At 36.3% G+C, this 27,229-nt stretch overlaps 1 protein-coding gene across 3 annotated transcripts in view; it reads left to right on the forward strand.

Moving 5' to 3' along the window:
* The first annotated feature begins 1,197 nt into the window (after window positions 1-1,197).
* ZFHX4 (zinc finger homeobox 4) overlaps window positions 1,198-27,229 on the forward strand; it is a 271,320-nt gene continuing 245,288 nt past the window's right edge. For 2 of the 3 annotated variants that reach the window (XM_072999052.2, XM_078393540.1), the window contains exon 1: window positions 1,198-27,009. The gene's annotated coding sequence lies outside the window, so the exon portion shown is untranslated. The remainder of the gene's footprint in view (window positions 27,010-27,229) is intronic. The other variant, XM_078393536.1, reaches the window with a different exon arrangement.

A 27,229-nucleotide genomic window follows, 5' to 3' on the forward strand; every position in this document is an offset into this window, starting at 1 on the left:
AAATCATCTTCATTAGGAGTGCCTAAGAAAAGTACAAAATTCTATACATATTTTGCAGTCATTACGATTGCATGGGGGGCACTGTACAAAAAACAAATAAGTCAGCAAATGGTCTACGGGGCAAAAAAGTTTGGGAACCTATGGTCTAGACTATACAGTACCTTCAAAAGATAAAACCTACTTAATGTCCTTCTTAATCAAGTAATCTTTGGGCAGTGGAACCCTGGGAGATGGCGGCAGGGAGAATGAGTGAGGTATGAAGGAAGGAAATGATCAATTAATAAATCATAGAATCAGTTCAACACTCTTCTCAGTGTTGAGGTCATAACCATTGGCAATAATTTCTGCATCTTCTAAAGACTCCTTTAATTTCTTCTTCTCTGAACAGTTTTTTCATAGCTAACACTGTTCACAGCCTGGTTAGATTAGGAACATACCTATACTGATCTACCTAGGTTAATATTGGCAGGATCTCTCCAAACTTTCAGATAGGAAACTTTCCTTGTCCTCTGTGGATATGCTAATGACTGAACCCGGTATGTTGTATGCAAAACAAACCTTTTCTCTCGGCTATAACTCTAGCACTACAATCTCAGACTTCACTTTACAGCAGTTCAATTCTCCCTTTTTACAGGTTTTGTAGGAAGAAGATTATAAATAGTAAGCTAAGCAAACCATCTTTTTGCATGGCTTGTCTGTTAAAATATCACCAAGATATTTTTAGGAGCTAACAGGCTGCAAGGATAATATTTCTCTAAACCAGGACCAGGAGACCTCTGACCCTCCTTATGCTGATGAACCAATGGCCAAAGATCTATCAAACCTAGTATCTTCATTTAAATCAATCAACTAGAAAAGTACAAGAAAGGTTTGAACTCTTGAAAAAGTTGTACAGAAAATTATATTAACTTGATTTTACTAGAAATTATCTACTATGAGTTTCAGACAATGCAAGTTCATATGATTGCTTCTCTCTCTCTCTCCTTTCAATATTCCCCAGTTTTCTTTTAAAGGAACTTTCCCATAGTAGTTCATAGCTGAATTCAAAGCTGCAAAACAAAAGCAACAAACAAAACAAATAAAACAACTAGTTGCATGATACATTTTGAAATGCCTTTGTTTTCAAAGCCAACTTCAAGAAGACTTCTCCACAGCTGAGCTGTGTGCACTTTTCTTCGAGCTCCTCTTTATGCTTTACTCACACCTGTCAAAAAATAAAAATAAAAAATGCACAGGGCAGTCACACACCAAGGCACAAGTCACAGGACCAGTAGCAGCAGCAATCTTCATATGTCATTTTTGTAGTGAAAGGAGAGAAGATGTCCCATTCCTTTTTTTCTAAACATCCTGCTCCATAGCACTGTCACAGATATTCATATTTCTCTGGTGTCACAGCAAGAAACAAAATATTTCCACCATTGTAAGTTCTTTGTTTTTGTTCCATTAATAAAATTACTCTCTTTATTATGGAGTAAATTGTGAGGCACATGTTTACTCCATAATATTAATCCATCTTGATGAGTTAAAGACCAAGAATATAAAATTATTGCAAACATTTTGCAGAAAATATATTTACTAAAATAACACGTGTAACTACTTCTCCTGTATATAAAATATTTAAATTATTAGTGAATCTTAGGATGTGAATTTAGATGCTTGTCCATCTTACTGGTATCTATGGGGTTTTCTGCTATTCCCCCTCCTTTCCCTAAAATTTCCTGGTCAGCCAAATGTCTCCTGTTTTCTCCTGGGAACTCTTGTCTATAATTCCTTAGATATCATGCAGAAATTATCAGCATCTACACAAATCTACTATGCAAACAAACAATAAATGTTAATCAGGTTGATTTTGAGCATCAGTCATTTTTTCCTCTTTACCTTTCCTGCTGTAATGTTATATTGTTACATTACCTTTCATAGCATTTTCAGATACCTTACCTGTATGTTATGCCTTCTAGACTTCAAAACAGAACCATTTTCACCTTTCTCACTGATTTCCTGTGCAAGTTAGGTAAAGGTAAAGGTTCCCCTTGACATTTAGTCCAGTCATGTCCAACTCTAGGGCACGGTGCTCATCCCTGTCTCCAAGCCATAGAGCCAGCATTTCTCCATAGACAGTTTCCGTGGTCATGTGGCCAGCATGACTAGACACAGAACGCTGTGCAAGTTAGATATTCCTGAATTACTTCTGCCTGAAGTATTATTCTCTGCAGGATGTTTGTTGCTCTCATCAATTTCAGGCTCTTACACTGGTCAGTTTCAAATATGTGTGTACCATCCTGTTGAGGGCCAACTATTTGAAACTGAATAGAGTAAGACTCTGGAATTGGCAAGAGCAACACCAAGATAAAGAAATACAGATCTCTGGGGGGGGGGGGGGGTCTCAAATGTCAAAAATGTCAGTAATCAATACATCCCTACTAGCTAGACACAAAAGAATAGTCAACCTGATATAATGCAAAAGGTATTTCAATTGCATGGGCTTGAATATATGCAACAGACAAATGCACAGAGAAAAATAAAACTTATAGAGCTAAAACCTACAATATATTTCCATTGAGTAATTATGACACTCCAAATATTCTTGGTCAACAATTTCCATATGATCTAGCCAGGTTAGAAATTATGAGATTTGCCCTTCAAAAAATCAAAGTGGCCAAGTTGCTCATCCCATGTTTATGCTATAGCTTTTTTCACCATTACAGTCCAATAATCAATTAAAAAGTAGAGTATCACTTTAGATATGAAAAAGGAAATGCCTAGTAGCTCTGGCTGCATGCAACAGTTTTCCTGTGTGTGTGAATATCCTGTTATAGCATCACAGTCATATTATTTACAAATGAATTACTGGATGTACATCTACCCAAAACACACATTTATTCCACTCTTCATTTTAACTGCTGCAATACAAGAAGTGACATTTTACTTCACTTCTCACATTTTATTAAAAAAATTAAATGCTGCCATTGTCCTGCTTAAACTCTTTAGTTTACTAAAGTTACAATGGAGTTGGATGCAGTGGTAAAGTCAGGGATATATTTCTTCATTCTTGCAGTCACTGGAAAAGACAAATGTCATATTCCTTGAAGGACAAAAATTATTTGTGAGTCCTAGATTAAATCTGAATTATCTCATGAGGCAAAAATGCTGAAACAGAGGCTGTCCTACTTTGGGCACATCACAAGAAGATAGGATTATCTGGAAAAGACAATAACGCTTGGAAAGATTGAAAGCAGCAAGAAAACATGAAGACCAAATATGAGATGAATTGACTTCCTCAAGGAACCACAGACTTGAGTTTGCAAGAGCTGAGCAGGGATGCTGAAGACAAGATATTTTGGAGTTTGCTTTCTCATAGAGTATTCATACTTTGGAGGAGATTTAACAATGCATAACAACAACAAACAAAATTCATAGTATGAATGCATTATCTTTGGGATTCTTTTCCTGTCTACAAAGCTTTTCAAGGCCTCTGTTGAAAACATATTCACTTCTATGCTTTAATTTATGCATAGTGAAACATGTATTGGTTAGTAAGAATGGAATAAGCAAGAATGTGCTACTTCTAAAGAAAATTGCAATTTTCACTATTATAATACTATAATTGCACTGACCAAAATCCTGTTGGTTAGATAATAAATTGCACAAGAGTGGGCTCATTGAATCAATGGGGATTTGGTAAATCAACTTGTCCATAAATTACACTGATTCAAACACACATAATATAATTGTGACTTACCTTTGTGTGTCATATTCTGCTTTTGACAGTTACTACATTTTAATATATGTTGCTTTGGATATTTTCAAACTAGAATGGAAAGGTGGAGTATAATATCCCAATAAAGACTGCTACTTTTCTCCATCTTCTATCCAGCGTTCTTGTGTTTTACTTTGCTTTATCACTAAGTTTTTCCACCATTGAACCATTGCCTCATAAATATCACTAGAATGCTCCTATGTTCCAAAGGCCACTTGGACAATGTAGTTACCATTGCCTAGGGCCTTTTACCCAACAATAGCAGGCAAAGTAGAGAGGTGCTTAGTGAACACTAGAATGACAGACAGAATATCCTTCTGTTCTTACTAAGAGATTAAAACAAGTTGTCTGATGGTTAGCAAAAGTAAGATCAGACTATTATTGGAATATGAACTCTGTAAACTTCTGCTGTTCTAGAGGTTTTCACAATTGTCCTGAAGTACTCATTATGGTGTTTTCTATTCACATTTTGGGCAATGTATTCATGTGAAACCATGAATGAATTGGTATTTTTACTCTTCCACGAAGAAGCTGGGTAGGCATGTATGAGTCGCACTCCTGGCTCATTTTCTGAACTCTATGAGGTAATCTCATGAAGCCAGATTGGCTCATCCAACAACCTTCTTGACTCTAAAGCGATGGAATTCTAGACCATTACTCTAGCACTCTGCCACAAGAGTATCTCACATAGTTTCTCTTTGTCTTTAGGATCATGTCTCAAACAATTTTACAATTCATTTATGATTTGCTTACATTGCAATTATTCCTTTGCTTTTTTTATATAATGTGGGTACAGTCATAGCTAGCTCAAGACATTTTGCTGATTAAGATGAAGAACATGGTGTAGCCCCCTCCTGTTCTTTGCTCAAAAGCTCAGCTGTAACCTGACTAATCCATGCAGTTTTCTTTATGTCTGATGATGCAACAATCTTGGTTACATCGCTTTTGCCTTGGGAAAGCCTTTGGGAGCCTCAGGATTGGAAGAGAAGCCTTTAATAGTAAAAAGGCATTGCTAGACCACCACCAGCGGTCCTGATCATGGCAGAGGTAATCCAGCAACACTTTTTTTTTTTACTATTAAAAACTTTCCCTCCCAATTCTGAGGCTCCCAAAGGCTTCCGTGGGGTGAAAGGGAGCCCAGGAAGTTTTTGAATCTAAAAGGAGGGGGATATGAAGTGTTTTATTACTTTAGTCTGAGGGTACGCTGATGCAGTTACACAACAGGGTTTTGCCCAATATGTACTAAGTCTGGTTCCTCAAGGTATCAATGTCCAGTTGCAGAATGTAGCATCCATATACAGCTCAATAGAGTATCTATAAACTATTTTAAATTGTAAGTTTATTAAAAATTATATAATATCAAAAAGGGAACATAAAAATGAAGGAATAATGCTAATTAGAGAATAATTAATTGTTTATTAGTAATAAGCCTAGAAATGAAATTTTCCTAAGTGAGAATGCATTTTGCTCTGCTGTTACTCACAATGTCTACTAAAGAAAGATTCCTTCAAGAATATGTAGTGTAAGATAAAGTTCTTAAAAAAGGATATAGTATAGTCCCATGACTACCACCAAGGCTGACCCTACCGTTTTCAAAAGTCAGTTGAAAAATAGTGTCATTACTTTTTAGCATAATTATTTCCTTTTTTGTTTTAGTATTGCCATCCCAATGAGTGCCAAACTTACAAATAATGTAAAGTGTAATAGACCTAGGGGGTTGAGTGAAAATAAAACCAAAAAATATTTTTAAAAAGTAAATATCTAGGCTCTGATCAGACCTGTTGGTCAATTATGTGTATATGAATAAATACTGAAGAGTGTTATAAGAATTATAGATCTGGAAATACCATTGTACAGCAAAAATAATCCATTGTACAGCAAGAATCATCCTTCAGCTACTTGTCTTACAATACACCTTGAATTTATATATATAATTGTCTCTCATGTAATTTTTCTTTGAGTTTTAATCTGTTCAGAGCAAGAGTTCTATAAAGAATGTAAAATATGAGGAATCACTTCTCTTGGATGTATACTTTATAGTTCTGTATTTATTGGATGCATTCATAGACTCCCTTAGGATGTGAAATGTATGGAAATATATGTGCATTACTAAAGATTTTACCAAATATTTAGATGTGCATTACTAAAGATTTTACCAAATATTTAGATGGCAAAACTCTTGGTGCAATGAGAAAACAAAATATAAAATTAACTCATGTGCATGTTCCATACCATGCAAAGATATTGCACACAGCAGTAGCACATATTCATTCCAATGGATTCTATACAAGACAGTTGTCCAGGGGACTATGCTTGGGGCTATTAAATCTGTCCTTTGTTAGCCTCTACTTCAAGAAAAGTGTCCCTGTGATCAAGACATAAAGTGTATACACTGCTGTCCAATATTGTTCAACTCATAGGATGTGATCACTGGAAACAAACATTAGAAATAAACAATAGATATACAATGATGAGAAAAATTAAGAAAATATTTTATTACAGCTCCATGTGTAACACTGGTATTCCTAGGATGTTTTAGAATAGATATGCACATTTTTTCTGCCCATCAAACACTCAATAAAAAATAGCTCCTCTAGGCAATTTGCAAGCTAAAGCTTCATCTAGATATATGTCAGTGTAAATCAAGAACCTTCTATTCACAGTTTTTCTAAACAAGTACACCATAATCTTTTCTACCCTTGTTTCTGTCAAACCCTCATAAATCTATCACATTGCAAAGTCTTCCCACAATGCAGTCACAAGTATTTTAGAGATATGGTAATATACAGTTTGAACAAAACTATCTTCGTAGACAGAAATAGGTAATTTTCTCCACCCGAGGTATATATTTCATTGCAGCAGAACTTTAATAGATATCAACTAATCATGTTTAAGAGCTAGCTCTTTATTATTGCCATCTACCCATAAACTGCTCTTTTCATTGACCTTAATATATATGGTGAGAATAGCCAACAACTCCATATAAACGGTTATCCAAACAAAATTTCCCCAGTATGGATATTTAGGGTGGCTCTAGCTATCATTTTTCCAATTGTAAGATGCCACTCACTAATTTCCTTTGATCTAAAACATCTAGTATTATTTACTAAACAGGTAACCTTAAAATAGTGATTTGGATCTTTCATAACCTTCCTGTAATTTTTCTTTGAGTTTTAATCTGTTCAGAGCAAGAGTTCTATAAAGAATGTAAAATATGAGGAATCACTTCTCTTGGATGTATACTTTATAGTTCTGTATTTATTGGATGCATTCATAGACTCCCTTAGGATGTGAAATGTATGGAAATATATGTGCATTACTAAAGAAAGCCCCAAATTTATTCTCTCTCCACATCAGACTCTTCTTTGGAAGTAAAGATTTTTAATTCAGCAGAAAGCTAGAATGAGATGGAGCCAATTTCCTGGTCTATATGTGTGACAAATGCTAAAAGTGGCACACGATTAACAAATTAGTTGAAGTGTAGATTTTAAAAGATTCTTTAAAACTTTGTCTCTTCCCCCCCCCCAAAAAAATACATGCTTTATTTGAAATGAAGCCATTTTTACAGATACGTAGGATGTGAGCCTCTTATATCTTACAGTACTTTAAAAAGAAATTGCAGGTACCTGAAACAGTAAAACATAAAAATAGAGAAGAGTGGTGTGCAAAATAATGTCCGGGAAAAATTATAAAGGTTTTGTAATGTGTAGCAAATTTTACTTTATCTTGAAGGTGCATAGTTGTACTGTTTGGTGATTTATTGCATTTTTTGTGATATTCATAAGAAAAAACATATATTATTATTGGGACATACTCTGTGTATTTTGGCAAGATATTGGCTACTGAGAAATGTATTTTTATTGTTGCAATCTGCCTGTATAGAAATGAGTGTGCTGGTGAAGGGGGTGGGCAAGAAATCAAGCACGTATACAGGCATACATAGAGAGTACAGCAGGGGTGGGCAATTAATTTCTATAGGGGGCCACATAAAAAATCTGAACTGTGTTCGGTTACCGAACCAACTTTACTTAAAAATAAAATGAAACAGTGATGTTATGATTGTTCTTATTTTAAACTTGTTAATCTTTACAAATACTAAAGAGGTTTTTGGCAATATGTTAAAGATAAGCAACTGATCAACTTTAGACAAAAAGCTATAAATGGTTTTGATGTTCAAAACTGTCCACGAGCCGGACAGGAGCAGCTCACGGACCGTATGTGGCCCTCGGGCCGCACTTTGCCCTGGTCCAAAGTACAGGCACATGTCTTTATTTTTTTAAAGAAGTTTCTTAATAGTGCTCAAAATAAAATGTATAGAACTTGACCTCTCTAGCTGACACAGTAATCACCTACTTGATCTAATCCAGATCTAAGACCAAACAATAAAAACATTTGTGACAATAGAACAATTCATATTAAAATATTGCTTAAAATAGCTGTACTTGATAATCGTCATATATGCACAAATTAATTTGCTTTTTATATATTGGCATTTTACAAATCCAGGTTTTTAAAGAAGCTAATAACTTAGATCAGGGAGCTTTTTCAGAATATGCTTTGGGATTACCTCATCCTTTCTGCTTTTAGAATCATAGCATAGCCCACCTGTTTTGCTTTTGCCTAAATTACATCAAAATTATAGCATTCTTTACTACACACATTCCTACTTTCTGAATCCTAACATGATACTCGTGTTTAAAATTCAAGTGGAGCCATTGGCATGGTATATGTCTCAGTTACCCAATCTCCTCTTCACATATCTGTTCATGTTGACAGACTATGTCATAATACATCAACAGAAAGATCAGCACAGAAGAACAAAAATTCATCACCTGACAGCAAGAAGAAAACTGATTTCAACTATTAAGTTAGTAGAAATTTACCATTAGTTCGGTACTGATGAGAACATTAGGGTTAAAATAATTCATAGTGTTACAATGTTGCATGAGAATCCATTGTGTCTATTTGAAATAATATTTATATGTAAAAATGTTAAGGGCTGAGAGCCAAAGATCAACATTGAACGATACAGAGTCAACTTCCAACTCTATCTCTACCATGGCTGCAAACATTCATTTTTCCCCCAAAGAAACTGTGGCTTTTATTTCACAAAATACTTTTCTGACATTCTTTTGTTTCACTAGTTCAAGAAGATTCTGATCTTGAGATGCTTTGACTCTGGGAACTCATTCACAGCTTAGGTAGAGTCTAAACAAAAAAAAAAATCCTTCCCATTTCCTCGTTGGCAGAAATAGTATTTTTCATATGCTATCACAAGCCTTGGTGTTTCAGCAGGAATTTAACAATACCTGGAATAAATAATGTCTTTTGCAGCCCAGGGCAACAGCTGGCACTTATGCATTAATTCTGCCCCTGTTTGAACAGTCTCCAACATATGCACTTTTCTTTTGTCTGTTATCCTAGAGTTGTATTATTCCCAAATATTGACATCATCTACTTTTATCAGTACTAACTGCTCTGAAGCTTCCTAGTCTCATGCTCAGCTCTATTTCTTTCTATTGATTATCTTCCTCACTCCAGCAGGTACCTAGCCGGAGATGCTGTCCTGAGAAACAGCTTCCAATGACTTTATACGCACAATTTACACGGAATTGTTTAAAGAAGATATTAGCCTCAATACAAATCAGTGAACCTCGTTTAGTCAATACTGCACAATTCAGCTGTTGGCACCCTGTCACATGTTAGTCTTTAAAGTCAACTACCATACCCAATCTGCACATTAGCCATAGTATTTAGTTTCATATTAAAATGGGGTGAGGTTTTGTTTTGTTTTTTAACTCAACTTTTGGTTTAAATCTCTTCTGTGCCCTTTTTACATCACCTCACTGAGCCATATGATAGTAATATAATTTTAAGTATAAAAACCTGAGATTAAATGCTTGATTTTTGACAGTGTCCTTAAATATAATAAATTCAAAGGGAAATACTGTTAGGTTAAAATGGAGTGTTTTTCATTAAGTCCAATCAAATGGTAGACAACAAAGGATCTTTTATTTGAGAATATGAAGTGAAAATGAAAACCAGAAAACCTTTACTAAGGAAAGGTCCAGCTAAATTATGTTATAAGGAGCTCTCCAGAGTGAACCTTGTTGTTTCGCTAAAAGTGAATTAAACTAAGATGCATTATAGAGGGAATACTATACCAAGAGGCAAACCTTAGTGTTTCATGGAACTGAATGTAAGGCCCAAATTCATTCACTATGGTGATGGGAGTGGGGATCGTAAAGGTTATATATGAAAATAAATACTGCAGCATCAAAACTGCTCCATTTTAATAAGGAAGAGGGTTGGAGATGCCTATATGCACTCTTCTGTCCCCAGAGCAATATTACATTATTGTAACTGCAGATTCATTTCAAACTGATTCCCTACTTCCTTTGTCAAAGTATTATTACATTAACATACTATTTGACAAAATATTGTTGCAATTTATCTAAAAATAATTGTCCTTTTTGTAATGGAATTATATGCTGTTTTAACATATGTGTGATACTTAAACATAAGTTAGTTTGAGAAGGAAATAAACTATCCTAGTAGCTTACTTTTACTGACTAGTACAATGATCTGAAAATAAATGATAAAGTACTAATTTTATAGTTTTAAAATACAAATTGATATGTCCTCTATTTATAGAGAGATCCTATACATTTCCAGTTTAATGTCATATTTTTTCAAAAGAAAAGCCTAGTGTGCACAGGATGTGAAAAGTAGTATACTGATGTGTTCTCAGGCAAGATGATGAGCTTGGGAATCTGGAGAACAAAGAAAACAACTGTTTCCAATGACAAATGCAAACTTTGCTTTAAATATTAATTTTAAATAAATTACTGCAAAAATCTTAGATACTATTATTGGCACAGTTATGAACATAACAGTTCAAGAGAATATATACTGAAGTGCACACATACACATATCACATGAGTGAAAGTGTTTGCTTAAATATACAAAATGAATTTTATCATTTTTTCTGTCCCCTCCCCACCTTCTAAAGATCTCAGGAAGGAGATACAGTAGATGGTTTTGGACCCCAAATATCTGCTGAAGGATGACCAGCCCAGTGTCCCCATCACCATCACTTTCTGACACTCTTATGTGTCTTATTTCCCTAGCCAGGAAGAGGAGAAAAAGTCATATAAAAAAGAGAGAGAAATACTGAAATAATAGTAGTTTAAAGCGGAAAAAAAGTCAGGTATAGTATAGGGATATCTTGTGCTTGTGCCTCCTACTGTGTATACATGTGCCTGTTAGTTTTAAAAGCTGAGGACCATCTCCCATAAATTGGAACTATCTGATTGTAAATACTGAACTGGAAGAAAATGTTTGTCAGATTCTGTTTCATTCATTCATGTAGATAGCTTTGAGTATTTTATTTTATTTGTTGGGGGAGCATAGTGTCTTTTAACTTGATATCTATTAAATACCATCACAGTAGCAACTTCATTTGCTATTCTGAATATTTCTGTTTATGTTTATTTGCTTCGTTGAATCCAAAGTAGAAGAAAAGCAGTGAAAGTTCTGAAAATTTTTGTTGCACAACTATCATGACATTAAAAGAAAAAAAAAAGACACAATACAGTCATAATTATTATTTTTAATCCAAAGAGATAAGCACAAGCTGTGCATATCTTCCATTCAGTGGTATTTAAAAACTACTTAACTGTGTCTGGATTACGCTCATAGTAATGTCAATCATATATGAGACTGCATTTTTGAAAACCATAACTATATCTCAGCAGATGGTGGCCCTGAATAATAAAGAATATCAACCTACAGCTTTATACAAAATTAGATTTTTCTGTAATTATTAAAAATGTCTGCCAATATTTTCTTGTTTTTATTATAGAATACAGGCAATATCAAGTTGTAGCATGCTGTAGTAAAATTTTACCTATGTTGTACTGCTTAAAAACAGAAGAAGCTAGAATGTGAAGCCATTTAATATTATTTGATGAAAGAATGAGGCATTCTTTTTTTATAAAGGGGGAAAACATTTTGCTTGGCTTTCGTTTGTTGTTTTATTTGTTATAACCCTATATATCCTCCATAAAATGAAATGTTGCTTAAGGACTAATGCCCCAAAAGTGAGTTTTTATTTTCTTATGTGCAACATTATTCATGATTAAATTAAGAACAAGTTTACCTAATTTGCTTGTTTAATGTTACATTTCTAATATATGTTTGAAAGGGAAAACTGCCTAATTACAGGCAATTTCCCCCAGCAAATTCTTCATTATCAAGATACCATCTGTGTTATTATCAGGGTGCTCTTTGCTTTCTTAGCTTACTGGGGGGGGTGGGTTGTTGTTGTTAATGCTTACAAATTTAATATCAGTTATGTGTATCTATGATTTAGACATGTGCCAGTCAGTATTAGTGTGTCAGTGTTCCACAAGAAAATAGAATATGTCCAAGTTCCAGAAAGCCATATAATTAAATACCATTTATATCCTCAAGGTAAACATCAAATGCAGAAAACATCGTACTGTTTATGATATATCTTAGGCGAAATTAGGTATAAAACACGATAAATAGTTTCCTGCTCTCTTTAATCAGTCTCCATAGATGTTCATACAGTGAACTGAATAGGATGAAGCTATTAAAGGAACCTTAATTGCCTTCATGAAGTCTGATACAAATATCAATATAACTCTCAAGAATTCACAGGTTCTGTGCCAAATGGAGTGACTCAGGTTTACAACAAGATCCTAATCTTGTTTACTTGAAAGCAAGTCTCATTGATTTCAATGACACTTCCAGGTAAGTACACTTAAGATTATATCCTTGGGATATCATCTTTGCATAAAGCTTTTCCCATATAAAATATTACAGTTTTGTGTTTGCATTATTATATGTGTGAATACAAAGAATAGATGAAAGCATTTGGTAGCTATGTTTGTTTTTTTGCCTCAGAGAATGAAACATTTGAACAGACAAATCCGATGCATATTTACGTGGATGTAAATTTCACTGTGGGTTTATTCCTAAATTAGTCTGCATAGGATTGCAGTCATTGAGTACAGCAGGCTATTAGAACATACTACCTTACTCATCTGAGATCTGCAAATTAAAGTAGATTGCATAGTTCTGCTGTACATGAAAAATCCTATGACTCAGCTGCACACAGATAGTGAAGTTAGTATAGGCAGGAATATTTTAATCTATATCTGCCTTTACTTTCTGTATAAACAGAGAATACCAGAAGCCTATTGGCAATCACAAAAGGTTTGTACAATTTCCTGTAACTAACTGCAACTACTTGACAAAGTGCCAGGTATGTTTTGGTTGCGTATCTGGTCATGCACCCAACTGCAAAATTAAAATGAAACCTTGGTATCTGAAAATGCAAATTTCACAAACAGCAGTAAGATTCTGGGCAAATAGTGCACCCAGTCTGTGCTCTCATTTTTAGACTGAGATGTGAAGAATGTGTGTTTCTGTGAAGTAACTCAAGGTCATCTACCCAGATCACCATTTGCCAGCTACTATAACTTTAAAAGTGGGGCAAACAACTTTATGAAGAACTGAGATAGCTGTCTATGGCAAAACTGTTTCTCCATGGATTTTAAATGCAAAATTCCATTCTAACTATTCTACTTCAGTGGAACACTGACTTTACAAGTCTGGAAGCCTGTGGCTCATGGTTAAAAAACTGTGCACAAGCTTGAAGACTTCATTACCAGGACAAATTCTGCTCTCCCCACCGCCTTTTATAGGGCTATAGTTAGAAACAGTTGAAATATTGACAGTACTTCTGATGGAATGATTCTGGCAAATAAAGGGGAATTAATATTTGTAGAATTTAGTTTTGTAAATTACACCAAAAATAAAAGGGATAAACATTGCCAGTTTTTTCACATGGTGTTGACAACTATCACATGATAGTCTGGTCATCTGAAATATACATCATATGTTGACTATCTGTGACAGCTATTTCAACAGGCTCAAGTAGTACCTATCAACAGTGAAAGCTTGTGCTGAATGGGTTTAGCATTTAAATCCAACCAAAACAAACACCAGTCAAGGAAATGTTTAAGTATATAAATATTGATGTTAGTGTTTTTGAAGGAGAATATTTAAAATGTTTGAATAAATACTGATCCTAATTTGCAGCTCTCTCTCTCCTTTTTCTTTTTAAGAAAGGAATATCATCTTAGAAGGTAGGAACTGAAAAAAACACATTCCTACAGTTTTGGATTAAAACTTGTTCATGTAACTGTATTCTCTTCAAATATAGTTTTCTATGTATTTACTGTTTCAATATTTACATGTCTTTTAGTACTAAATATAATGTAACAGTTTTGCTAGGTTCAATGTCCTTCAAATAAATTGCTGCTGCTGCTTCAATGTGCACATGTACTTTCCATGCTTCACTTTTCTCCTCAAGAATGAGGGAAGCAAAGGGTGGAGTTAAAGCTGTGTATGTATATGAACTCTAATATACACATAGGGATTCTTGTAAACTGAATATGACATCAGTAGAGCTACACAAGGTCCACAGTGTAGTTCAGTGGACAACTGCTTAGGATTTAAGCTCATGTTATACCTCAGACATCAGTGAGGCACAAATTCAGAATGATAATTTAAGTGTTTAAATACAACTTCATTGGACCAGGAAGCTTATTCCATTCTCAACAACAACAAAAGTTAAAAATGAAGTTCAATATCTGTGTCTCGTCATAACACTACACAAATGTTACTCCAGTATTTTATTTTAGATTCTTAGGAATCAAAACTTTATATCTATAGAACAACTGGTTTAATTGTAAATGTAGCAGACCAAATGAAGACAGTATTATTTCTTGGATTAGGAAGGTTGCATTCAGGAATCCTAGACACTAATAGTCTTATTATGCCCAGGTACTTTAAGCCAGACCTTGGTGCTAGATCCAGCCATATACTGTACATTGGCTACAACTTTCTGTGTGTCCTATTAATTTCTGCAGAATCCACATATGGGTTGGGGTTTTATGTATCAAATGATGAAACGCTGATAGCAATATAAAGGAACAAATGTTTCCATTCAAACCCATGCAAACTGACTCTTAAGACATGAGCTTTTGTGACATTTATACAGTAACTGAGCACATAAACCAAGAAAAATAGCATTTTAAATGAAATGAAGAATACCTCACTTTTCTGTAATAATTCTATTTGCCTAGGTGGCTTTTTAACATTTCTCTGGACATCACAAACTACTTAACACTGTACTACAAAAGATAATGAAAATACATCTTTTTGCCAGAATTTTTACTTCTCATCTGAAATTGATGCTTAAGAATGAAGGTACACCACCACCACCACCAATAATAAAATAAATTAATAAATACATAATTAGTTACCTTTTGATCCCATCTTTTTCCAGTGAACTCAAAGCATAAGACATTGTTCTCTCCCTTCACAACAACTCTGTGAGGTAGCTAGGCCAAGGTCATGCAGTGAGTCAGAATTTGGACCGAAGTCTCCTGAGCTGAGCTCAACATGTTAAGCTCTTTATTAGTCATAATTACTAACGACTACTGAAGTAGAAACAAATGAAAACTGTTTTGCCATTAGGAGGATATTACTGTGATAGGTGCAAATCCAAATATTTAATTCATCAATATTTGTGTTCCAGGCCTTTTACTTTCCATCATGTTTTCCTTAGAAACTTATGTACTGTATTTCATGTCAGTGCAGGTTACATGGGAGCAAAACTTGTTTAACTGAACTCTGGTTATAAACCTTTGCACCAGCATAAATGATAAATCACACCTTAGACCTGCTATGTTTTTGTATCATAAATCTCAAAATCCCTGATCTAGTGTGGCCAGTGCCCATACTGGCTGGAAAATTCTAGGAGATGTAATCCTAAACTATGATTTTTATAAGCTCTGTAACAATTACTTTAACACGCCAATAAGCATAAAATGTTTACAAAAGCTGGGCTTCACTTTTTCAGACCTTTTAGTTGCATCATTTTATTCTACTATCTGCATGGTTTTTCTACTTATTCTCTGCACTCTGCTTGCATCTTTTGTGTGTCATATAGATTCACAGAATAATGGAATTGGGAGAGGCCTATATGGCCACTAAGTCCAAACCCCTGCTCAATGCAGGAATCCAAATCTTGCTTTCAACAACTTCTGGACAATTACACTGGCATGCCAATAAATATAAAATGTTTTTAATAGCTGGACTTCTCTTCTTCAGCACTCTTTGCTGCATTGGCTTTACACTGTGAGGTTTATTTAGTTCCCTTAGAAGAGGAAGTTGAAGCAAATAATCCCTAGTTTTGTATTGTATTGAACTAGTCCTGTCTTAACATCATACCATAAGCATTTACTAGCAGTTAAACAAAATCCTACGTTAATTAAATTGTGCTAGTAATCATACCCACACCTTATGCATGTGATTCAGACAATGACAGTGATGGATACAAAGCAAGCAATGTATATAAAATAGCAAGACATTGATGGGTCCCTGCCTGAGGAAGTTACAATTTAAAATATGCAATGAAGGAAACAGAAGGGTCATGATACCATGCACTGAAGAAATGTACTACAGTCCATGCAAGTTCATTATACCAAATAAAGCTTGCTAGTCATCAAGGTGTTACAAGACTCGTTGTGGTTTTGCTGCAACAGACTACAGACTAACTAGGCTACCTCCCTACCAAGAAAAAAATACGTAAGTGGATTTTAAACAGGTAAATATATGTCTTCTGTGCATTTATATAAATTAGGATGAGTCTACAGTGGTTGAAGATCGAGTGTTCTGCCAAGCATTATGTGGATTCAAAGGGATGTAAAGGAAAGAGATGACATAATATAGGTCCCATGAAAGGCATTTCTAGGCATAAAAAAGCAGCAATAGAAAATACATACAGTTTAAGTCACAGAATATTTTTATTTGTATGACAAATAGTAAATCTAAAATAGCAGAGATAAATAATAGGTGTATATTTGGCAAAAGAAAACAGGCAAAATGACAAAAAGCTTTGAAGATGACGGATTTTGTTTGTTGGTTGTTTTTACAGAACGTGAGAGCAGACTTGAAACCAGTGCAAGGATTTCAGGAGGATGTAGCAAAGAAGAAGGATGAATGATTTTAATGATGTAAATGTGGATACAGGTGAGAAAGCTGAGAGGGGCAAGCATTTTAAAGAAACAGTCAAAAGCAATGTCATGAATGGATCATCAACCTATATGGAAATCCTCAAAGTTTTCTTTTCTTTTTTTTACTACTGTACAATGAAGAATGAAAAGAAATATAAAAAGGTGGAATATGGTTGGAAATGGAAAAACTGAGATGGAGCTCTTCGTTTTCTCTACAAATGGGTTCAGGCCTAATTATTTTTTAAGTATAATTCAACCAACATCTTCTCATGCTTAGCTGCACTGAGTGACACTATTTGTGCTACTGAAACTGAGCAGGTTGCTGTCAGTTTAAAAATGGCTATAATAAAAGTGACCATGAAGATGGATCTTGTGATTTTGCGTTTCTAATCAGTCATCTGTGAAGAACACTTTTGCTTTGATTCAGCAGACTGGTGACAGCCATGATTGATAGTGCATGAGGATGAAAAAAGGTTATTAACTGTCTTCCTATTAAACTCAATGTATTACCCCTCTAGGTGCATCTCATACTTTAACTTAAAGTACTTACTCAGGTAAGGTCAAGAATGAACTCTATAAACACCATATCCATCCTGAGGTGGATGAACAAGGAACTCCTGTTATTAATGTTTTGGAGAGTCACATGAAAGAGTATTTAAATTTGATTCCATTCATTATTTGAACAAAAACAAAAACAATGTATACCTGTGCAAAACTGATAACATACTAGATATACACAGCAGGTTGTGAGATATATATTCATATCAATAATAGTACATCAGGCACAAAAGGTATGATTGAAAAAGACGCAGAATATCAAATATAGACTGCACTTGCTCTGCAGTTAAGAAAATGTGTCAAAACTAGAAGGAAAAGTCTAGCTTTTGAAACTACTTCTAAGCATTTTTATTCAATTTTATTTCATATAAAACCATATGCAGTATTATATTTCTGTTAAAAAAATCAGATCTATCTGCATATTCAGATAGGCTTGGTTTTATAAAGGTAATCACTATGAAAAGAGGTGTGAGGATTTTCAGACAATTAACTACTAAACCAGGGCTGAAATCCCATTGTGTACTTATACAAATACCCATGCAACAGATAATGCCTACAACGGATTTCTAAACTTCTAGCAATTTTTGTCTAAAAGTTATTTTTATTTTAGTACTTCTAAAGACTTTTAACTTTATTTGTTTATTTGATTTATACCCCGCCTATCTGGTCTACTCGACCACTTAATATTATATTCAATTATAAAGCAATAATTCCAAGTATTACACACACACACACACACAGAGAGAGAGAGAGAGAGAGAGAGAGTATGTATATATTTATTTCCTTCTTGTAATGATATAGTTTTAAATTGGAAAATAATTTTGTATACAACCTGACTGAGCATAAAGAATATATGTATACTATGTAATAACTACCTGGTATCACATTGCTTCAGAAGGAATGTCAAGCAACATTGTGTAAGATTTTTGTTGTACATTGTGCTAACATCAAGTGTGAATCTGGGAATATACACCTATTTTCTATCTATAACATTTCTGTTTTCCTCTAATAATTCTAGTAGTTTTTAGCCATTCATATGTCAACAGAAATGTTTGCTAAAACTAGATTTCTGTAGTGGATATCAAATTAAAGTAAGCATGAAAGTGGAATAATAAGACTGATGAAAGGCTTCTAAGTTACATTCTCAATGTTCCGTTTCATGTTTACCCATATCTACATTATGAATTGTTTCAGGGATAGGAGGAAGAAAGAGTATGATTCTTTCATGGAGAAAACATAATACAAAATATCTATAAAATTTCAAAGATCACAAATTAATCTAGTATAACAATTATAAAACAATTGTATTAGGCATTTAAAAACATCTTTTCAAAAAGAGAAGGCAGACATGGTAGTGTAAAGTGGAATAACTAAATGAGCTTTGAGTCTGTTCCTAGGTTATATTTGAGAAAGACCTTCTACATATGGTCAGAAGTTCCTAAATGATAATTTACAATGCATACAATTATATTTGCTTCCCAAACCTGTTGTTAAGCTAAAATCTGGAGGGCACTGCTTTTTATTTTTATAGGAACGATCCATTTCATATCAAGAACAACAAAAATTCTGCCATAAAGCCTGGGAAAAATTAATCAATTTTAATTTTTCATCAATTTCAAAGGACTGCTTCAGCAACATCCAGAAAAGCAACATATAAACCAATTTAATCTGTGACATCATTCCTTTATTTTGTAGAGTATTTGAAAACTATAAGAGGTGACAAAAAAACCATTGAAGTACAGTTGCGGAAGCAATCACATGTTACTGTCAAGCAGTCAAGAATAAGCAAAGGCATGATCTCTGACTACCATGATTTAAATGACTTCCGGTGCTGTTCATGAACAACTATAAGCTAAATTATACAGAATGGATTGTAGTTTATCCCACTGTTCCGGTAACAATGCAAACAGGGACTTGCACTACTGTAGCTTCCAAAACATCGGTGTTGTTCTTGCCATTTCTTTTAAAGCTCTAATGCTTCATCTGTTATATGAAACTGGGATGCTTTAATTCACCGGGCTTTTCTGGAAGCTCACAGAACTTCCTATGAGAGTCTGCAGCTCTTTACATCCCAACAGACAGGTCAGGATACATGGGTTGCAAAACATACAATAACTTGATGCAACAATGTCACTGATGGATGTCTTGCCAGTTTTGAAGAAGTGATGCAAAACCTTTTTATTAGGTAAAGCAGGATAACAATGAAGAATGAGGAATGGTGATGAGGCGTTGCAAGGCACAGCTGCACACACCTTGGCCTGCCCTGATTTCCCTATGCCAGCCTGCTGGCCCCTAAATACAATGTGGGAAGCTGTGCCATCACAACTTCAGTTGATTTCTATATGTAAAAATAGGGAGGGGGAGAGATATCTTTTACTTCACATCAGGCAGCAGTATGTCTTGGACCACATCTGCCCAAGGACCAATGGAAGCAGATTTACTGAGCTGTAGCTCCTTCATTGGAACTTTATCCTACTACTGGTTGGCATGGATTGTTGTGCTTTCTTAACGGCTTGCTTAATCGAGTAACTAGCCTGTTAAATTGAATGAGATAGCACTGTAGTCCTAAGCAGGTTTATAAAGGACATGACTCATGGCAGAACATGGATTTGCAGCTTCAGTCCCCGATGTTTCCCATTAAATGATGGGGAAAGAGTGTGAAAGACCATTTCTCTGTGACTTTAGAGAAAACTGGATTTGTCTTCAGTGTGGAAGGGACTGTCACTCTCGAATTGGCCTTCTCAGCCACACTAGGCGCTGTTCCAAGCCCTCCATACAGAGCACGCTACCATAGTCTTTCGAGACTGAAGGATGCCTAACTAAAACTAGAGAAAACAAATGGTAACTCATATATAAAATTCTTGACTAGATGGACAACTGTTCTAATCTGGTGTGAGGCAATTTTCCGTGCCTACTCAGGATTTCAAAGAATCATAGAATAGTACAGCTGGAAGGGGGCTATAAGGCCATCAGGTCCAACCTCTTGCTCGATCCTTAGATAAGTGTATATATGTGTATATAACCTCAAGCACCTTAAATTTAAATACTCTGCTTACATGCTATCTGGCTCTGTCACATCCTTTATTGGTTTTGTTTTTCAAATCACTATATGATGATATATAGGTAAGAGACAATAAAATACAATCACGAAAAAACAAATGTATCTTTCTCACTACAGCAGCTTCCTCTTCCACAGTATGTGTTTACTCAAAAGTAAACCCCACAGAGTGAAACATTATTTATCTCTTACTAGGATTATAGTCTTCCACTTTAATTGCCACTCTATTGTTGGGATAAGAATGCCTGATGTAAGGTTGAGAAATCTGTGGTATTCCAAATATTGTTGGACTTTAATTCCCATCACTGTTGCTCACCCAGCTAATAGCGGGACATGATATGAGTAGTCCTTCAGCAATACATGGAGCAGGAAAAGTCCTCCATTCAAAAGGGATTAATTTGTGAATGCACAATTCAAAGTGCTGGTTCTAACCTATAAAGCCCTAAGTGGCTTGGGTCTAAGTTATCTCAAGGACTGCATATCCCTTTATGAGCCTGCCCAGGTGTTAAGATCATCAGGAGAGGCCTTTGTCTCAGCTTTGCCACCTTCAAAGGTACATTTGGTGGGTGTATGGGAGACTGTGCCACGAGGCAGTTTAACCACTGCCTCGTGGTGCAGTGGTTTAACTGCTGTACTGCAGCCAAAACTGTGCTCACAACCTGGGGTTTAATCCCAGGTAGCTGGCTCAAGGTTGACTCAACCTTCTATCCTTCCGAGGTCAGTAAAATAAGTACTCAGCTTGCTGGGGGAGGCAATGTGTACCCTGCGTAATTAACTTGTAAACCGCCCAGAGAGTGCTTGATGCACTATGGGGCGGTATATAAGCAGCATGCTTTGCTTTGTTACTGCTCCTAGACTTTGAAACTCCCTCCCATAAGAGGACAGGGTGGCCCTATCTTTGTTGTCCTGCAAGCAGTGACCTTTCTCTTCAGGTAAGCCTTCCCTCAGTGACTGATTACTTTAGTAGGGTTTTAAATGGATTATTGTGCCTTGCTGCTTTGAATGTGTTTTTTGTGTTGGTTTTGATTTCTGTTTCCTAGAATGGTTTTTAGCTTTACTTTTTCTTTAATTATGTAAGTTACCTTGAGTTATTTTTAAGGAGAAAAGTGGGTTAAAATATTTTACGTTAAATAAATTACTCCTAACTTGTCTGACATATCTGTATTTGGATGAAGAAAGCCACCAAGTGTTACACAATTCTCCATCTATACATCAATTAAGTTATTCTGGAGTAAATCGATTCAGCTGTGTAGCCTTGGTTTATATTTTCAATCATCTGAGTCCCAGTTGTGTCCCTTGATCCAGATCAGGAGCAAACAACTTTGGCTTTGCAGGTGGTGTTGGAATATAATTCCCATGGTCCCATGGCTAGGACTGCTGGGAATTGCAGTCTAATAACAGCTGGAGGGGCACAGGTTTCCACCATGATCTAAATGCTAGGTTGCAAGTGAAAAATGGGACCCAATAGTCTTCAGTTACCAAATGGAAATAGATACATATACATTTGATGTAATAGAAAACCTTTGTTTTTGCAATAAGCAACATGTGTGAACAAATTAGTTATTTGTGGTCTGGTGGCTGCCATTCCCATGAACACATGAAACTGCAGCCTTACCTAGAATATGTATTTTAGATGTATACCTGTTTATTTATAAATGCATATATTTAAGACATAAATATGCATTCAGTGCAGAATTTAAATAAAATATCGAAATAAATTCATTTTCAGTAGAGTTCTTTATACATTAGCAAAATGGTTAGATTTAATTTCAAAGCAAAAATCAGAACATTAGTGTAACCTGCTGTAATATAAAATTGGTACACAGTACAAGAAGCAGGTGGCATACACCATGCATATTAGTAAGTTTATATACTGAACTAATTTATTTCTAACGTGAAACCGTCAGCATTAGAGCCTACACAAAACTCATGACCACTACACTGAATGTCCTGCTTCTTAAGCCCAGATGTAGCAGGGCTGGTGAATGTGTGCAGACTATAGTGAAGCTAATATACTCTGCATTTATTCAAAACACCCTATTTTTTCATCCTGGTTACCAAAAACAGATTTAGGTTCTGATCTCAGTTAAGCTTCAGTTTAATTAAATAAAACCCAGTTGTTGTGCTACATTAAACAAGGTTATAGTATATTAGAAGCTCTTATGCTATCTCCCACTGACTCTCCTCAGAACCATCACACACATTTATGCAGTTAAGTATAGGTCAACCTATCCTGAAAGGTTGGAGACTATAATAATGGAATTATGATTTGGCATAGCAGTCTACTTTGCTCTACTTTTGGGGGCAAACGGGGCACTTCATAGGTGATTAAGTTGAGCAGGGTGCGGGATTTAAATTCTTTCTGAATAAAACTTTTCCCACCCTCTGTAACTTTTCCTCAAGGTTGACCCTAAAGTCCTAATATGTTGATACACTCTAATGTGTGGTTGACTGAAGCAGATTTTTATAGCCTAAGAAACCACAATGGAACATATGGGTGGAAGGATTCTTAAAGGGTGAAGATTGAGGGAGAGGCATCATATACTTAATCTGAATGCACATTTACTGCCTTCCCAAGTGACACTGACCTTAAGGTGTGAATTTGTTCCAGCACATGCATTTCATATAATGTCTCCTTAGGCAGTCTTAGGCCAACGCTGGCTAGGAGAGGTTTTTTTAACCTAATACAGTTTAGGGTCTGGGAGAGACCCTTCTCCCTCCCTAATATGGTTAATCAGCAGTGAGACCACCAGGTCCCACCAGTGTCTATGGGTGTGCTCCTTTACATGCCATCAAGAAACTGTACTAGGTACGACCATGGCTACATCTTCGACACGTCAAGCATAATTCGTAAACATCTTTGGCTGTTGCACAGGACTCTTTCCTAGTTCAGCAAGAACTTTCTCAATCATGAAGAATTCCTGCCTTGCACAAAAAAGAAGCATCTTGCAACCTCAGAGGAAGCCCCTCTGAATGCAACAGGGCTTCATTTCCACTAAACACACCTTAGTAAGGACTCTGAGACGTTCAACCTATTCAATGAGTTCCCAAAGAGAGATCTCCCTTTCAATTTTATCCGGCCTGCCACCCTTCGCCTTCATTTCATGTTAATCACCTTCTGATCCATTTGCCCTACTTGCAGGGCTTCGTAGGAGATACAATCCACAACTACAAACCGAAGGGTCTCTGGCGTTATTGTTTACAAACCTGAGTTGAACTTAGCCTCTTGCTTACCTGTCGCCTGCTAACTGCCCCCTCCTCCCCCAAAGGAAACCAATTCCGATAGAAACCGCAAGGAAAAACCCGAGAGATAAACCGAGGCCGCCATTTTGGAGACCTCGCGCGCACTGTCCGTTGGGGCGCGAGCCGTTGGCATGTTTTCCTGGGTTACAGATAACGCCCGTTTTTGTCAGCCGTGGTCAAACTGAGCCTGTGGCGGCGAAACGCGGGCTTACAGAGGGGAAAGGCTGCCAGAGGCGAGGTGGCGGCTGCTGCTGCTTTTCAAAACGAAGACTAAGTTTTGAAGGGGAGATATTGCCAGAAACAAACTCCCCGTAGAAAGAGAGAAGGCCAGGTGAGGGTAAGTAATCAGGTCCAAGCCCGAGAGAGCTATAAAGTGGAGTGCAGCCCTAAGAGCTGCCATGTTGTAACACTGCCCACACCAACACCTCCTTTTTAAAAAATTAGTAAGGGGCTAAGGATGATAATGGAAGCAAGAAAATGGGCTTCACACAGGGCTGGTTTAGAGGCTCTGTTTTTTAATTATTATTATTATTGGCTGAGGAGGGCTATGGAATAAAAGGGGACAGAATAGGAATATGGAGTAGGGGACAGAAACCAGGTTCAAGCGTGCGCCCTGGGCGCAAGAAACTACATACAGTACACAGAGAGAGGAGCAAGGTAGAGGAGCCTTTCTGACAACTGAGTGAAGGTACGGTATTCAAAGCATAGAAGATGGGGAAGAAAAAAGGAGCTAATAAGCCTACCACCACCTGTGCGGGATGTGTTTGTGCTTAAACAAAGCAAAGGGCTTTACCCTTCAGGCCTAGTGCATTTGCTTGTTCTCAGACTTGTATTGGTCCTCATCAGAGCTGTCACTCCTCAGTTTTACCGGTATGAATGTGCAGAGAATTGCATCTTGAGAACCAAAACCCTGAGCAGCTTGGAGAGAAAGGAAATTCCCATGATTTCCACGGATTTATTTCGTGGTCAGTTTACAATGTATCGCAACCTGATTCATGATCACCAGTAGGATATCCCACTGAACTGCTAAGTAAAATCACTTGGGTCCAGCAGCCAATTGATTTACGGCACTGACAATCCTGTACATGGTCACCTGAGAAGTAAGACCATCCCTCTCCCAGCTTCTGAGTAGTCATGCTTAGGACTGCGATGTTTAACCAACTGAAATCTTTTGTTATATAGTAAAGATATTAGATATTGAAAGTAGTGGGGTTGATTTCAAAGGATTCATGTTTGGATAGCAGCATTTGATGATACCGGTTCTTATTCACAGTTAAAGGGCGGGGTGCTCACTGGAGCACGCCTGCCATGGAAACTGTGATCCCAGATACTGTATGTGGGCTTTGCTTTTTTCCTCCACAGTAGTGACAGGGGCACTCTGCACATGCTGAAAGGTGCTCTTTTATTACTTTTAAGACTGATCACTCTGGCATTTAAAATAAATTCCTGGCTGCCAGCACAAGCCGAAAGTCTTAAGGCATCCCCTTCTCTCCGGTCCCCGCGGCAACATTTTGCAAGCAGAAGCAACTTGGGGGTTGTGAGGGCGAGGAATACAGTCTTTCAGTCGGGAGGGTCGCTGAACTACTGAAGCTCAAAAGAAGTCAAGAGGAAAGGGAAGGGCAGGTGCTATGAAGTGGGGGTGGAGGTAGGGAGGGAGAAAGATAATAAAAGGAATCGGTGGGGTAAGAGGAAGGCTATAGCCCCAGCGGGGCGGGGGATGATAGAGATGCCATCGAGAAATTGGAAGAGGAGAGACCAAAGGAGGGAGGGGTAAAGGGAGGAGACTGATAGAAACTCGGGACTCTGGATGCTGTAGTAGTGAATGTGGGTATGTGTGTGTGTGAGAGAGGCAAACGCTGAGACGGAGGTTTAGGGTAGATTTCCTGAGCTCTTAGAGCTGATCGACCAGCCCGTTGGAGTCACTATTCAACCCCAGTCCCAAACACACGCCTCACTAACTACTTTACAGCCACTTTCATTGATTTTCTTTATCAAATAAACATAATACCCGTTCCAGCAACACTTCCTCTTCACGCAGGCAGAATGCCACGAGCTGCATTGCTCCGGATTTTAGTCCCCCCCCCCGCGCCGTCCCTTACTCTTTTATCTAAATAGTAAAATATATTGTGGCTTACAATTTTTTCCCTGAGATCGAGAAAGCGCGATATGGACTACGTAAATAGATTATAAGGGGAAAATCCTCCGCCCCGGCATTCTGTCAACCTCCTCGTCGCAGCCTTCCAGCCGGCCCACATTAGTTCCTGTAATTCAGACGAGTCTCATGTATTTACATATTTATTTTTACTAATAGATTGTAACTCGATTGAAAGGGCAACGTTTTCCACGAACGTTAGTCAGATTTTCTTTTGATAATGGGGCAAATTAGCAGTTAACAGTTATCCTAAATTATAAGTCTAGTTGAAAATGTCAGTTTTCAAGTCAATTTTCTTAATAAAATGTTTTCTCCCCTAAAACTAGCTCTTCTCTAGAGCTGTTCAGAATCAGTTTTTCTATATATGTCAAAGGACTGTTGAATTATTCATTATTATAATTACTATCATCATTGTCATTACCCCTCTCCATGTGGAAATAATTTTATTATCGTAATTTGATATCTGAAGAATTTCCTGTTAGTCATTTGATAAGATTTTCCCTTTCTCCATGGAAAAGAAAAGTTTTGTTTAGAAATGAGAGATAAATGTTTTAAATGCCTTTATGTTTACTATAGATTTCCGTTTATCTAATCGATCAGAATGCCAATAAATCGATTAAAGGTTTAGTGTTTTACAAACAACCATTTTGTGCTTTTTGATTTTATGTTTTGAATGATTTTACTAAAGCCACTTCTTTCTCTAATCGTTTGTTTGCCCAAAAGCTATTAATCCATCCTTTTTATTATTTGCACTTGCAATTTAAAGTGCATCTAATGGGGGGGGGGGGGAGGAGAGAACTCAACTGAAATGAAAAAAAGAAGTAATCTAGTTAGATGACTTGGTGCCCATAGTCCATGTATTTACGCAAATCCCTTTAAAATCTTGGTGAATTATATGCGATCATACAGTGATTGCGGAATATTAAATTAAACTTAGATAAATCCGCATTGAAGGAGGCAGCACCCAATCCTGAATTTATTTCTCATTTTCTATAACAGCATCACTACGCTTCTCTCTTTGCAATGACAATGTGCCAAATCTAGGCATTTTGAAAACATTTTCCATATGCTTTAACTGGAGACTGATAGACAAAGAAGAAAAGGAGATGATCTCTATCCTCTTGAGGTATATTTTCGTTAACTTTTTCATGGCTTTTCTCATCGTCATCATTTTCAACAAAAAAACTGAAAATCGTTAGAAGGTTGCTTATTGTGTTCCTTATTTTCTTTTTCCTTTTGTACCCCATCCCCCGAGTTCTTCAGTTAGCCTTTAACGTAGAACTGTGTGAATTGTCATTATACCTTGGCGAAGAACATTTTTGGAAGAAAGCAATGACTGATTTACT

Source organism: Pogona vitticeps, chromosome 4, assembly GCF_051106095.1.
Source record: "Pogona vitticeps strain Pit_001003342236 chromosome 4, PviZW2.1, whole genome shotgun sequence".
Classification (NCBI taxonomy): Eukaryota; Metazoa; Chordata; class Lepidosauria; order Squamata; family Agamidae; genus Pogona; species Pogona vitticeps.